Source organism: Belonocnema kinseyi, chromosome 8 (genome assembly GCF_010883055.1).
Source record: "Belonocnema kinseyi isolate 2016_QV_RU_SX_M_011 chromosome 8, B_treatae_v1, whole genome shotgun sequence".
In the NCBI taxonomy this organism is placed as follows: domain Eukaryota; kingdom Metazoa; phylum Arthropoda; class Insecta; order Hymenoptera; family Cynipidae; genus Belonocnema; species Belonocnema kinseyi.
In genome coordinates, this window is record NC_046664.1 from 26,432,218 (window position 1) to 26,438,690 (window position 6,473).

Here is a 6,473-nt window from a genome sequence, read left to right on the forward strand (position 1 = left end):
TTTTCTAAATAATCGTCAGGGCAAATGAAAAATTGGTCAGGGAGAAGTTGAGGAATTTTTAAAATGAAGTTTGCGACCACCTTGTTATAATATTTTAGTTCATATTAATTTATTTCCTTTCATTTATATTTATTTTATTTTAGTTGCTTCCTCTTGAAAATTATATTTTTAATAACAAATTTTATTATTGTGTCAAAATATCTCAAGTGTGCCTCTTTTGAATCGATAGTTCTATTTTCAATCAATTAAACAGTTTTCGATTCGTTTTTATATCAAAATAACTTCCCTAAAATATTTTTGCCAACATTTTTTTCTTTAAGTTATTAACAATGAAAGTTCTTGATCTTTTTTTCAAAAATGGATTACTCGCGAATGGTTCATCGAAATTCAATAATGGAGTTATGAAAATTATTGTTACAAAGTATACTTTACGCTAAAAAATTGTTCGGTAGTAAAAAACATTTTTTCATTATTTAAATAATATTACACGAATTTTCCACTAAAATGATAAATTCTTATGAAAAAATTAATTTTTGTATCAAGTGGTGCAACATTTTACCGAGTATAGTTAATTTTTTAATCAAAAAGTGTGATTTTCAACCCAGAAGATTAATTTTCTACTAAAAAGATGAATTTTCAACAAAATAGATGCATTATCAACTAAAAAAAATCGATTTTCAACCAAAAGTTGAATGGTTAGGTTTTTAGTTAAAAAGAGTAATTAAAAAAATCAAAATAGTTCACTTTTCCACAAAATAGATGAATTTTTAACTAAAAGAATTAATCATCGTTTAAAGAAATGAATTTTTTAATAAAGTGGATCAACTTTAAGCCAAGAAATAGGGGAATAATTGGATGATAAATTATTTTGAATTAAATTATTGCGTTTATCATATTGAGTACAATAAGAAACGAATTTTCAACTAAAATGATAAATGTTAATGAGAAAAAGAATTTTTGTATCAAGTGGTGCAACTTTCTACCGGGTATAGTTAATTTTTTAATCAAAAAGTTGAATTTTCAAAAAAATAGATCCATTATCAACTAAAAAAAATCGATTTTCAACCAAAAGTTGAATGGTTAGGTTTTTAGTTAAAAAATGAATTTAAAAAATATATATTAAAATAGTTTACTTTTCCACAAAATAGATGAATTTTTAACTAAAAGAATGAAGCATCATTTAAAAAAATTAATTTTATAATAAAGTGAATCAACTTTAAGCCAAAAAATAGGGGAACGATTGGGTAATAAATTATTTGTAATAAAATTATTGTGGGTATCATATTAAGTACAATATGGAACGAATTTTAAACTGAAATGATAAATGTTCATAAAAAATGCATTTTTAATCAAGCGGTTCAACTTTTTACCAGGTATAATTATTTTTTGAGCAAAAAGATGAATTTTCAGCCAAGAAGACTAATTTTCTACTAAAAAAGAATAAAGTGATTTAATTTTTAAGTAATCACAGATACATTTTCAACCAAAGAAATGAATCTTCAACCAAAAATATTGTTTTTTAAGAGAGTGGTTAAGTATTCAATCAAGTCGTTGAATTTTCATTCAAAATATGTGAATTTCTAAAAAAAAAACAAAAAAAAATGAATAGTAAAATTATTATTGAAAAGATTAGTTTTTAAATTTAAAAAAGTAAGTTTCAACCAAAACATTAATTTTCCTAACAAAAAGATGAATTTTTCAGATCGGTTCAAATATTCAACTTAATAGTTTGATTTTAAACCAGAAAAGATGAATTTTCAATTTAAAAAATGTATTAGTTGTTATAAAAAATAATGCAGATTTTTAATTTAAATATCAACTACTAAATTTAAAAAATGAAAATTCATCATTTTTGGTTTAAAATTCAACTACTACGTTCAATCTTTGAACCGATTTGTCAAAAAAAAGACTTTTTTTTAGAAAATTAATCTTCTTAGTTGAAAATTTCACTATACTTTGTTGAAGGTTAAACTATCGCTTCCGAACGTGCTCGACAGGCGCTGGAGGTCGAAACGCGGTCACCAAAGAATCAATAACTTTTGAACTACTGCTAAGTACAAACTTTGTTTTTTACCAAAATTTTCTGAAGAGATTGTAGAAACTATTGGCACGTTGAAGAATTCTTTCATATGCGGAAAAGTTTAATTAATTTTTAATTGTTTAAAACAAACGATTATTTAAACAATAAAAATTTTTTTACTACAGAACAATTTTTTAGCGTAAAGTTTACTTTGTAAACAAATTTTCATAACTTGAAAAAAACATGTTTAGCAAAAATATTTTAGGGGAGTTATTTTGATATAAAAACGAATCGAAAATTAAAAAATGGCACTCTTTGAGATATTTTGACACAATAATAAAATTTTTTATTAAAAATATATTCTTCATGAGGAAGCAACTAAAATAATTAGAAGTACAAGGAAATAAATTAATACTAACTAAAATATTATTACAAGGTGGCCACAAATTTCACTTTCAAAATTCCCCAACTTCTCCCTGATCAATTTTTCATTTTCCCTGACTTCATCCATTTGGTTAAGAATTTTACTTTTTGTTAAATACTCTATATTTATTGATTAAAATTAATTATTCACCCGAGAATAAAAATTCATCTCTTTGTTAAAAAATTTAACTGATGTAATTTTTTGTTTTAAAAATTTATCTCTTTTTGTAGAGTTTTCATAATTGTTGGTTATAAAGGCAACAATTTTTCTAAATTGAATCTTCTTTCGTTAAAAATTATTTTTTTTAGTCGAAAATTCAATTACTCAGTTAAAGGTTTAAACAATGTAAGGAAATCTCTTCCTTTAAGATTAATAATTTTAGTTCAAAATTGATCTTTTTGGTTGAACATTAATTTAATAAATTATTAAATAAATTAATAATCATATTAATAATAAATTAATTCATCGCATAAATGATTTTTTTAAAAATATTTATCATTTTAGTCAAAAATTCATGTTTTCGGTTAAAAGTCTAACAATCTGTTGAAAACTTTTTTTTGTGTTGAAAAATTTTTTTTTTAAACTGAAAATTCTACTTTATGGGTAAAAGTTGAAACATTTTGTTACAAAGTTTAAAATTTTTTGTTATTAAAAACGTATGTATTTTGTTGAAAATTTCATCTTTTTCGGTAGGAAATTAATCTTCTTGGTATATCAAATATTATATTTTTTGCAAAAAGACAAATTTTCGACAAAATAAATTAATTTTCAACCAAGATTAATTTTCGACCAAAAAATAATTTTTAACAAATTACATATTTTTTCTACAAAAATTTGAAAAGTTTGAACAAAAAATGTAATATTAGTCCAAATTTTATTATATTAATTTCTAATTGATATATTTTCGTTTAAAACATTTTTTTTCATTAAAAAATTGTATCTTTAAAACAAAAAAGATCGATTTCTAGCACAACTTGCAATAGATAAAGTTTTATTGAGGAGAATTAATTTTCAATAAAGAAAAAAATGAAATTTCTTTATAACAGTTTCATTTTGTGTGAATTAGTTTAATTTTTTAAGCCAAAAAGTTTATTTCTTTAACAAGCTTGGAATTTTGAAGCCAAATAATTCAATTTTCAGTTTAAAAATTACTTCCTAATAATAAAAAAAGGAATTTTAAACTAAAATTATGAACCAAAAATAAACTGGATCCACTGGATCTACAATTTCTACTATATTTCATAAAAAGTATTTTTTTATGACATTTTTTAACCAAATAGTTGAATTTTTAAACAAAGATAAAAGAATGTTTTAAGCAGAAATTAACATAGAAGTTTAATGTTGTACCAAGTAGTTGAATTTTATTCCAAATTTTTTAGATTTTCATGTTAAAAAGACGATGTTTCCGTAAAGCATTTAAATATAAATTTAATATAATATATAAAACCGAGTAGAATTTTTCACCTTAAAAAATTAATTTTGAACCAAAAATGTAATATTTTATATTTTAACAAAACGCTTAATATTTATTTGGAAAATGTATTTTCTACCAAAAAATACGATTTTTTTAACAATTTACATAATTTGTCAGCTAAATACTTTGAAAAATGAATGTGATGGTAGTCGACATTTTATGTGATTAATTTTTAGTTTATATTTTTTTCATTTATAATATTTTTAACTAAATAATTTAATTTTTAATTCAAAAAATTAATTCTCAACATTTTTACCAAATATTTGAATTTAATCCCAAATTGTTGAATGTTCAACCTTCGATTATGAATTTTCAACAAAATGTTTAAATTTTTTAGTTAAAAAATTACTTTTTAACTAAGGAAAGGCATTTTAAACTTAAATTCTAAATCTTCAATAAAAAAATGAACTTTTAAGAAGGTAGTTTAACTTCTAACCGAGAAATTGGATTTTCAACATAAAGAGATCGATTTTTAACGAAAAATGTAATAGCTTCTATTTCAGCAAGAAAATTTTTTAGTAAAAAATAAACATTTTAATTTAACGAACAAAGACCAATTTTGAACAAAAAAAAATAATTTTCTATGAATAAATACAAATTTTAACAAAATGCATGAATTTTCAACCAGTGAATTTTTAACTAAGATGATTGATTTTCTATAAAAAAATACGAATTCTTAAAAAATTCCATAAATTTGCAACTGAATAGCTTCAATAAAGGATTTAATGTTAGTCCAAATATTATTAGGTTTTTTTTTGTATCATATTTTTTTTCGTTTATAACATTTTTGAACTAAATAATTGAATTTTTAAACCAGAAAAGATCAGTTATTAACAAAAAATAAAATAGACAATAGGCAAAAAGTTGATTTTTTTTCACCAAATTTTGAATAGGAATTTTCATCAATAAAAGTTCATTTTTTAGTTAAAAAATTACTTTTGAATAGAAAAAGGAATTTTCCACTCAAATTATGAATCTTTAAAAAAAGTGAATTTTCGAGAAACTTATAATAGTTATAATAAAAGTTATAATATAATATAATAGTTTATGTTTGAACAAAAAAATATTTTATTAAATAAATTTAAATAGTCGTCCCTGACCAACAATGACGAACTTTTAATAAAAAAAATTGATTTTCTACCAGAAAAAAGACGAATTTTCAACACAGTACAAAAATTTTCAACTAAATGATTAAATTGTCTATAAAATTGTTGAATTTTTAACTAACAAATGTGATTACTCTTCAAACCAAAAAGATGAAGCTCTACAAAATTGTTGAATATTCAATAAAAAAATATATTATTTAACAAAGAGAAGAAAAATGGAATCAAATTGTTGAATTATGAAGCCAAAAAGACGAATTTTCAACAAGACAGTTGAATTTTCGAGCAATACGAATGTTTTTTTTTAATTGTTGAATTTTCAACAGAAAAGAATTGAACATACAAGAAAAAATATTTGGATTTTCTTCTTGGGATTTATTAATTGAGTTCGAATTTAAGTGGAAAAACGAGAAAAAGGAGAAAGACTTTTTTGATATAATTAATAGTAGCACTTTAAATAAACATTGAGTTTCATTTTCAATATTTCTTAAAATTTGTGAAATTATTTACACTATTTTCGATTTCAAAGTGATTCTGAGGGCTGAACTATAGATACCCTAATTTAATAATAAATTAATAAATGAAAACGAAAGTGCAACTTTGAAAAAAATTCTTGATGAAGTATTTGGAAGCCGTCATTTTTTTTTGTATTGATTATAATGTTAATTTAATATTATTGTACTGTTGCCCAATTCTATGGCTTCAGTATAAAATTTGATTAAAATTATGTGGTTGATTGTTCCTCAATATAGTAGAGTACTTCCTTACCGACGTTGAAAGTTATTTTTAATTTAATTCACTTTCTTAATTTAAAATAATTATTTGTTTTACAATTTGCAATCTGACCAATTTTTATCTTAAATTCGATGATTGTGGTTTAATTTGAAAATTTTTAAAAATTCGAAGTAGTGCCCCTTACATTATGCAACTCCGAATACATTTGTGTGATGCGGGTTGAGGCCAGTGAATACAGTCATGGAACCATTTTTTATTTGTTTATTTTTTTTTTTTTTGTTATCGAGGAATTGTTAACATTTCAAATGCCGCTATTTTAAATTCAACAATTTGTAAGAAATTTTAATTTTAATTTTTCATTTAAAAAAATTATTTTCTGAAATACATTTTTTTAATTAAGGGTATGTGACACAGCTAAATACCTATATTACCGACGACAGTTTTTCAGTTCACTGAATTTTCTTTTGAACTTAAGAACTTTTTTTGTAAATAAAATATCGAGCTGAAACTTTGGGAAATGTATTAGAGTACAATAAAGTACGTTTAGGTACTGAATTTTGGTAGGAACTTCACTGAAAATTATTTCATCTTTTTTTTGAACCTCAACATTTTTTTAACGTTTGAACTTTTTTTATACATAAAATATCGGTCTCAAACTTTGAGAAATGCAAGAGCCGAAAGAAAACTACGTTTAAGTACAAAGCTTAATAATAAAAG

General features: G+C 22.4%; 1 protein-coding gene across 1 annotated transcript in view; it reads left to right on the forward strand.

Annotated features, from left to right (window-relative positions):
* LOC117177820 (chromatin assembly factor 1 subunit A-B-like) overlaps positions 1 to 6,473 on the forward strand; it is an 84,742-nt gene that overhangs the window by 75,369 nt on the left and 2,900 nt on the right. The gene's annotated exons all lie outside the window — the stretch shown is intronic.